The following is a 9,942-nucleotide window of genomic DNA, read 5'->3' on the forward strand; positions in this document are numbered from 1 at the left end:
AATTTGTGTATCTGCCGAAATCAAGTTTTCAATCCGAGTGACAATACACCAGAGCTTTGCAAATTATGTTTATGTAAGTTCTTACCTATGGATGTGAAGATCTCCACCTTCATAGCCAAGAGGTTGCAAACCTCTTTTTCATACTCGACTTAGTTTGTCAGTTATACAGATTCAAAGGTTATCTAGCATAATAGATTTGCTTTTCAATCGATCGAGTCGAACTATTAGCAGCCTGATTCCTTGAGTGTAAGGATTTTTAGGCGGGCACAATGTTAAAAAATGAGGCTGTATTCCGATGTTTACTCTTAAAGTCTTGTTCTCGAGCATCTCGGTTCCTTCATAATTCAATATCGGGATGGATTTTGAAACCTTTCAAAATCATGCGTTAGATCAAACGTAACGAACTCCAAGTCGCCAGAATTCTCATATAGTGTGAGATATATAGGAAACCTATTTCCGGGGTTCGACCATAATTCCTAAAGTCTGTACCAAATCCCTCTCCAAAAGATGAAGAAGTGGTCGGTCCAAATTGGTTAGATCAATTTCATTTTTCTCTAATTTCTTGCATAAATCCAAGTGAAATGAGAGACCGTTGTTGGCACCCAAATTTGGACCTCCGCAACATAGTTTTATCACTAAGCTTCTTAAATTTCAAACGATTTAAAGTAATTAATTTTATAATATATAAAATTTTGTAAGGTTTTTTTTTTTAATCATTTTTACCTTTCTTCTTTATAATTTTAAAATAATATTCCTGTTTTATAAAATTTTGTATATAATTAGTATTTTATAAATATTTGAAATCTATCTCAAAAGATTTTACATCTTTAAGTTATATAATATTTTAATTTCGTTTGTCTTAAATTATTGCTAACTCGTAAAAATCAGTGACTATATGATTTAAGTTCATTATTTTATTTTGTTGAGGTCGAGAAGATCACAGAGTTAATGATGTTAATTCATCTTACTTTGTTTCTAGTCGGATTCGAAAATTAGTTTGTTTGGCAATAATTGACTTTTCAATTTTATTTGCAATTGTTGTCTTTTCTTTACCTAATTTTGGACCCAATTTGCAAGACAGAGATTTTTTGGGCCCTTTTTCTCAATTCCAGCAGCCCAATATGTTAAAAACGATATGCCAAATTGCCAACAATGCCAATATTTTCCAAACCCAGTCCACCTTCAGCAATCCATTCTCCCATTCCTTCGACCTGGCCCAAATCGTGTGTTCAAGGAAAAGTCCCAATTGCAGAAACGACAACAGTGACAGCTTTGTGAGAAGACAGAAAACCACACGGTTATAAGCAAATTAGACGACGAGTTCACGAGGAGTAGCGAGGGACGTAGCACTCTGCCTCTCTCGTTGTTTTCTTCATGTTTCCTCTCCCTTTCGTACGCTTTGACAGTCCTCAACCGAGCAGAGCATGCATCCCGTCCTTGGTGGCGTGAGATTGAGCCACGTCTACACCAAGGACGGGAGATCGATCCTAGTCTATTGATTCCCCTTTCCTTTTATGGAATGGAGTTAAGTTTTCAGGAAAACGTGTCTACTCAAAAAATGGTACATTTTTCAGAAGCGTTGAATTTCGATTTGGACCGTTTTCTAATCCGACTCCCCATTTTTTTCAAAACCCTAAATTTCATTTATAAATACTCCTTTTCTTTTCATTCAAGGAAGTCTGTAAATTTTCTTCAAAAGAAAATATAGTAATAGAATCAGAAAAATCAGAAAAGAAAGACAGTGAGTCTCCCTGGTTGGAGTAAAAGAGGTGATAGTAATTTTGGCGTTTGAGTTTAAGTCTCTGCCTGTATTCCTAGGTTTTGAGATCGAAGCTTTATGTGGAAGAAAATTGTTGTCCCCTGCTCGTTATCAGTCTTCTTCGCTGCTGCAGAGAAGGTATATTTTTTTTTCATTTTGTTTATTAGTTCCCTTGCATATTCTAGTTATAGTTTGTCGTTGCTATAGATGACAAACTTTTATACCTTCTTTGCTTATCTGAATATAAATTTATAACTCCCATTATAGCTATACATTTGTTGTGTTTGCTCGTTTTGACCTGGGTCTTCTAGCAGGAGTTACATTCCCTTGTTTTGATGAGCCATTGTTTTCTCATTCATGAGCATGCATGTATAAGTGGAAGGGTTGATCCCCTTATTTTGTTGCTCTCGATTTTGTTATTATTTAGTATGGTTGTGATCAATTCCAAAATGTCGCATTGGTCCTTGTTCGTTTTGCCCACTTTAAAAGCCGCAATATTGTTTCATGTTGGACGTCATATTCTTCATTCTTGCATTTCGAGTTGGATGAATGGGTCTAAGGCGTCAAAATTTTGGATTTTCTTCTAACGTCTGTAGTGACTTTTGTTCTAAAATTTTCTCTTGGAGAGACTGAATTAGACTCAGAGTGTTGGGTTTTTTTTCGTGTATGTTTCCGTCCCAGATTTTATCCTCTTTTTCCTTCATTTTTGCTCTCAACTTCCAAATTTTTCCCCTCTGCCTGACATCCCTGTTTCTGTTTACTGTCTTCGTAATAAAGCATGGTTCTTGAGTTCTTGCATAATGGAGGTTTTAACCAAAATAAGCTATTATATAAAGTCATTCATCAAAATAATATATTTTTTTAAAATTTTACAAAACTAATATAAACATATTTCACAATAACGTTTTAGGATATATTTTATTTTTTAAAAGTTGATGGTGTCTCAGATTGATATACGTTACTCACAGTAACGTTTTACTCCTAAAACGTTACTCACAGTAATATTTTAGGAGTAAAACGTTATTGAAAATAACGTTTTAAAAGTAAAACGTTACTTACAATAACGTATATCAACCTAATGCTGTTAGTTTTTAAAAAATAAAATATATCCTAAAACGTTACCATGAAATACGTTTATACTAGTTTTGTAAAATTTTAGAAAAATATATTACTTTAGTAAATTATTTTATATAATGACTTAGTTTGGTTAAAAATTCTGCATAATGTGATATTGCGTCATTTGATGTCTTCGATTCGTTCCCGAGTTGAGAATACAAGCAAAAATTCCATGGTTTAGTTGAGGTTTTTTGTTGATACTATGTGCCTTTATTAAGAAGAATTAGTTTTGTTAAGTAAAGTAGTATATTCCGAGCAAGTTTCTGATCGATTACATGGTAGGAAATATCTTTGTCGGATATATATTCATATTGAATGACCTTATCAATTAATTTATTGCTCAAAACTTATTTTTAGCTCGATATCATTTCTCTCATATCTATTTCTAACTTGATCACACCCATTTCGTTTACTTTTGGCATCGTTGCATGACTTTATTTTCCAATCTCACACTGTATAAATGATAGTAGGCAAATGGTGCATTGATTTATATTCATTTGTGATATTAGTTGTTTATCAATAGTGTTGATTTTTTCTATTTTTTTGTATTGTTTTGGTTTGTTTTCCACGAATCGGCAGATCTTACAGCTAATATAGTATATTGGATCTTCTTGGTTTGTTTTATACTATGATAATTACCTTTATTTTATTTTATTTTATTCATTTTATGGATCATATGTCTTGTTGTCAGTTATGGTTTAAGTTTGGTTCCCAAAGAGCATTGTTATCTCTTAATTTCTTCATCAAACTATTAGTGCTCAATATTCTTCTGTCTAAATCACTCTCACAGAATTATATGTGTTGTTTATTTATTTATTCATTTTTGTAGTTATATCCAATTAGATAATATTAAATATTCTTTATTTTTTACTTCATGTCTGCATGTGAATTTTTCCGAGTTCATTATGAACTCCTTTTCCCACATTACTAGAGAGTCGTTAAGGCTCAAAACCTTCATTTTTTAGTCCGGCAGCCACCAAAATTGATGAACAGGTCCAGAAGTGAACGAAACCGAAGTAGAAGAAGTTGAAGATTTTGGGTTGAGAGGACTAAATTTATTTTTATAAATGTTGTATTTCGTTATTTTTGGGCCGTAGACTTTATCTTTTGTCATTATTATTTTGTTAGAATTTAGGACAGGTACAACCGAATGGGCCTAAAGGCCCAAAACAAAATGGGTCCAAATACCTTTCTAGGCGGACAGAAACCGAATTTAGACCCGACTTTTCTATCTTTCTCTTTTTATTTTAACATGCATTTATTTTTTTGCATGTCCGTCGATAAATCTAAGGTTAAGAATATTCAAATCCCCGCTAAAATGTCATTTTGTTTTAATTAAATCAATTTGATCAAGTCAAATAAAATTAAAGAATAAAAAAAAACCTGGATATTTAATAACTCATTTGGATAGAAAAATTAGCATTTCACATTTTTAAACAACTTTAAATATTTTGTATTCTCAAAAGTTTAAGTTAGACATTATAGCCAAATAAGTTAGTTGTCGAATAATCACAAGTGAGTATTTTAGTATCGTAAGAAACCTTCGTAAAATATAAATAAGAATTTTCAAACCTCCTTTAAACATTTTTCAACTAATTTCCTGTTTTAATCGATTGAAAAAAAAATGATTTCCTGATTTTTCTTTAAAATTAAGTGGAGACTCTAAACAAATCTTAAAACTTTATAAAAATATTTTTGTCTTTTCCGAATAAAACATCTAAGAATACTAGGGCCTTATCCCTATAATATATATAAATACGTCTACACAATTTTCTTGGATATGAATTTGAGTTGACTTACATAAATGACCTCGTCCAATTTTCTTGATAGTGAGATTTTAATATAAAATTTCTAGTGGTCACTAATTATAATTTGAAAGAATCATATTTTTTGAAAAATTATATGGTTAAGCAAATTTATACTAAATTACTTAGCATAGTTATAGTTTGATATAACGAAAACTAACAACTAACATTGTACATTAATGTTGTGGGTTGACTTCGAGTTTGTATAATTAATTATGTTTGTATACATATAATTCGCCAGAATATACAAATAAATATGAAGAAATTATTTTCATCATTAACATATAATAAATGTTTACGTGGACTATGTCCAGAATTTTTATAATTCCGTTTCTAATCGAACAAATTCATAATTTGTATATGCTATTCCAAGATATTTGTATACAATTTATATATCCTATTTGTATATGATTTGTTGGTACATTTTATTTGTATAGATAAAGGATTTATATATTCTTAACCGGTTTTTATCCTTGATAGAACCTGCAAAATATTAATTCAAAAAACTAGTGTAAAACTTTTTCCTGATTATGTTTAGATCCTATGTGAAAACTTTTACTTGGTCAAGAAAAGGCCTATATCAATTCAAATTTCATTATGATCTTTGAAAAATGCATAAGTACAACCAACCTATATACAACACACTCATATTATATGAAGGTTCTATCACCTTTTCGAACTTATTTTATAATTAATTTTTTACTTCATTTTGGCGTACATGGTACTATCCTCTGGCCGAGCGTGTAACATCTCGTAAATTAGGATATATAGGAAGAAACTTAGAAGTTGAAACAGTATGTTTTGGGAAGAATTTAAATCTGGAAATTTTCATAAGTTAGAAAAAATGAGTTTTTGGTCAACTTCAGACGACTATAACTCCTAACTCAGGATGAGTTAGAGGTTTTTCTTGATATGGTTGGAAATTCCTTGGAGATATCTTTCCAACATCTCCAAAGTTTCCACAATTTGGATTTCGTATGAGTGAGATATGCCTTTTAGCAGTTGAGCCGTTGGATAAAGGATTGTCTAATCCGGATTTAGGAATTGAAAAGTTGTATTTTCCTTACCCAATTATTTTATTTCGTCTTTGGGTAATAAATTGGGGTCTAAACTTATTTCATTCAGTTGACACTCTTAGAAAACAAGTTAGTGTTTTGAGAGAATAGAAAAGAAGCTGAAAAAAAAGAGAAGAGAAAATAAGAACATTCAAGATCGACGAAGTTCGACTTGTGAAAATCGTCGGGGTTGATCCCTAAAATGTATATGAGATCTTTCTGTGTTAGGTTCTTCCACCCACACACAAATTTGATTCAATTCAGCAAGTTAGAGTAGATTGGGTAATGAACATTGATATTTTGATGAACAATTATTGAATTCTTGATTGAATGGGTTGTAGTATGTTCTAGTTGAGTTGATTCGTGTTTCTGGGCTGTTTTATGAGTCTAAAATATTGGGTATTGAGTATACTAGTTATACTAAGTGTTTGGGGGAAGATCCATGGAGGATTTTAAGGTTTAGAGTCAAAAAATAGAGAAGAAAAATTGAAACGCGCGTCTGTAGGGCCTTGGGGCGCCACGCCTCCCAAAGAACCCTTGGTCTTGTTTTCATAAAAGAGTTATAGCTTTATAAAATGAAGCAAGCGGGAAACAATGATTTCCAAGAGAGTTTTAAATATATATTTTGAGCACTAATATCAAACCATAAAATTTTATGTTTTAAAAACATAAGAGACAGTATATTTTTGGGAGTAGTATTGAGCACCGATGTGGGGATGCAGTTTCAGATTAACTCAAGTCTCCATGAAATTAATGTAGCTACCATGGATAGAAAAGGGTCATAATTTTTGGATGAAACCTTTTCGCAGTTTACAAGTGGATCCATACGACAGTTCATGTCCTATACTTTGGCAGGTTTACGATGGTCCTTAGCAGCGTGAGGTAAAACATTGTATCATCACTATTTAAGTGATGGTTGTCGGTTAGAGAAACTCCCAAAGTATTAGTTGCATGGTTCCTCAAGAGGTTCTTGCAACATCTCATATTCTATATAAACTAAGGTTAAGCTAAGAAAAACAAATAGAATCAAATTTGGGAATAAGTAAGGAAATCTAGAAAATTTTCAGATTTCAAAAGTGAGTTTTGGAATTTTCAAACGACCATAACTTCCAGCTCAGGATGAGTTTTTGTGAGTTATTTATATGGGTGGAAATCTCGTTGGAAGATATTTTGAATGACGCCAAGTTTTTGGATTTTTGAAGTTCTATGACGGAGATATGACCTTTGCAAGATGGGTTGTTGAGCAGGGGAAGTTCTAAATCCGGATTTGTTAAGGGTGATTTGGCCTTTATCTAAAGTCATCAATTAATTTCCTTTTAGGGTAATATGTTGGGGTTAAAACTGATCTCATTCATTTTACGCACTTAGACAAATAGACTAGGGCTTTGAAAGAAAGGAGAAGAGGGAGAAAGAAGAAGAAGACGCAAGAACGCCAAGTATTAGCTTCGTGGATTTCGTTAGGGGTGATCTCTAACAAGGTATATGAGATCATTAGGTGATGGGTCCTTTCACCCAACCTCCAACTTTATTAATTACACAAAACTAGAGTTAAATTTAAAAGAAATCTTGAAACTTTTGATGAAACTTTAGAAGTTCTTGTTGATTGAATTGTTGTTGATCACTATTAGTTGTAATCCATGCTTTCGGATTGTTTTCGAGTCTAAATAATTGGTTAATTAGTTAATTAGGGATCCTAAGTGTTTGGGGTGAAATCCATGGGAGTTTGGGAAGGTTTTTAGAAATGAAAAACAAAGAGGAAAGTCAGAAAACCCGTCGGAGAGATGATGGGGAGCCGCGCCTCCAAAGCCCCTCAAGACAGAGTCTGTCTGTCAGTCTATGGCGCACCGCACCTCTCAGAGCGGCTGTGTACAACATCTATCCATCAGGCTATGGCGCTCCACGCCTCTCAGAGTGCCCCGACTCCTAGAGACCCCGTTTTTTCCCTATCTTTTCGTACTAGTTCCTAAGTGATGTACCCCTCATTCCTAGTTGTTTCAAACACTCTAAGGTACATCTTAATATCATGAAATCATCCATAAACATCCATATTTCAATTAAAAGAAATTTGATGTCAAAGTCAAAGAAGTTAAGAGTCAAGTCTAGAAGTTAAGAAGCGAGTCAAAGTAAAGTTATAAGCTTTCTAAAGTCTTTTATAAATGTTTTCACTTTGTTTTAAAGACTTAAAGCTTCAAGTTAAGTAAACAGAAAGAGTTCAGTTAACTTCTCAAAAAAAATATAATGGAACTAAGTATTCCCTAGAGTTTTACAAATGTTTCACATTGAGTAAAGAGGGGAACTAGAAGTTCCAAAAGAGTTTTGAACAAAAAGAGGGAACGTTGACTTCCAAAAAGAGCTTTTTAAATCTAATGGGTTCATTAAATTATCTCAACCCAAAGGAAGGAAGTTTTATTTAAAGTATGAGCTAAAGTACATTTTTGGAGTAGTATAGAGAAACGATGTGGAGATGAGAGTTCATATTAACTCAAGTCTCCATGTACACCATGTCGCTAACATGGGTATTGACGTGTCATACTTTTTACATGATCATGTAAGGAGAGCTAGTGGATCCACTAAGTTGAGCAAGGTACTATACCGATGGCAAGGTAGAGGATTGTCCTCTTGCAATGTGAGCTAAGACTTTGTATCATCATTTAGGATCATAGTGATGGTTGTCGATTAGAGAAACTCCACAGAGGCGATATTACTTTTTTATATAAGTAAAGTTGAGTTTGCTATTGCATTTCTTTTAATGAACTAAGTTGTTTTCACCATTTCATGATATATATATATGTATGTATGTATGTATGCACATATGTATGTATATATATTGCAAGTGATTTGAACTACTTTATAGTATATCATTTAAGTTAAGTATATTCTCAATTTGAGTAGAGCCAAGATAGGTTCATTTTATCCCTTGAGCTTAAGTTGTTGTTTATTTATCCAACTCGCATACTCGTACATTCACTGTACTAATGCCTGTTGGCCTTCATCGTTTCATGATGCAGACGCAGGTACCCAGGATCAGCACGTAGCGTTTCGTTGATCTAGATTGAGATTTAGAGTTTGTGGTGAGGCTCCTTGCATTCTAGAGGACATCCCTTTCATTTCTATATTATCTTAGCTTGTAGGATGTTTTGGGGTCTGTACCAACATCCCTCTCTAGACATTTTAAAGGCTTTGTAGACTATAGTATTTCAATTTGGAGTTGTTTTTAGTTAATAATGCCAAAGTTCCATTTTGGACAAAGTTATGATATGAAGTACTTCCCTTGATATATGTTTATTCATGTTTAAGTTAAGTTTTGTCTTCCTCTTATTTAAGTAGCCAGGCCAAGGGTTCGCTTGAGGGCCAACAATGATCTTCGAGTGCGGTTCCGCCTAGGGTGTAGGCTCGGGGCGTGACAAACTTGGTATCGGAGCACAAGGTTGAAGAGTCCTAGGGAATCTATGAAGTCGTGTTTGTAGAGTCTTAGTCCTCGGTGTGAAGCACGCCACATCTATGATTATGAGGATGAGACATTTAGGAATGTTTCACTACTTCCATCTTACTTTGTGCGAAGAGTTTATGTAACACCTTGAATATCGAATACTCATTGTAAAGCCTAACATAGGTTTCATAAAGTCTAAACATTGTTTATAAGTCCATTTTTAATGAATATAGGTATTTTAGGAGGTTTAAGAACCAAAACGTCCAAAACGTCCGGAAAGTTTGTTCAAAGAGATATTGGTGTGCCTTAGACTTTTTGACTAACTTTTAAGAGCTGGAAATGTATGAAAATGGGTGGAAAGGTAGATAATGGGTGTTTGAGTTTTTCCATGATTGAAATGTATGGGTATGACTCCATAAGGATCAACAAAGGGCTCTTGAGGAGGACCCCTGCAGTTTGATGCAGCACTGCCTGGCAGTGTGCATCGATGGGATAGACGATGGCCCGTGTGTGGATCGACGGGGCATCGATGCGACTATCGTCCCACACATAGGCTGGTAGAGAAGGTCCCTTCACCTAAATAGTTTCTGGAATCATCAACAGGATGCGGAGGTGCATGCTACGATCCGTGTGTGAATCGACAGGGCGTCGATGTCACCGTCGTTCCACACTTAAAAAAAATTGGAGTAAGCCCTCAACTGCAAAGTCTCTAACCGAGACGACAGAGTGCAGGTTGAGGAGGGGTTTTCCGTCGACTCACCGACGGACAGTCAATCG

At 33.9% G+C, this 9,942-nt stretch overlaps 1 long non-coding RNA gene across 1 annotated transcript; it reads left to right on the forward strand.

Moving 5' to 3' along the window:
- Positions 1–1,265: 1,265 nt before the first annotated feature.
- On the forward strand, positions 1,266–4,106 carry LOC104649023 (uncharacterized). Its single transcript, XR_742986.4, has 2 exons — positions 1,266–1,897; positions 3,841–4,106. It is a non-coding gene; the product is annotated as an uncharacterized lncRNA (long non-coding RNA).
- Positions 4,107–9,942: the final 5,836 nt, after the last annotated feature.

The sequence above is a fragment of the Solanum lycopersicum genome, chromosome 9 (assembly GCF_036512215.1).
Source record: "Solanum lycopersicum chromosome 9, SLM_r2.1".
NCBI classification, from domain to species: Eukaryota; Viridiplantae; Streptophyta; class Magnoliopsida; order Solanales; family Solanaceae; genus Solanum; species Solanum lycopersicum.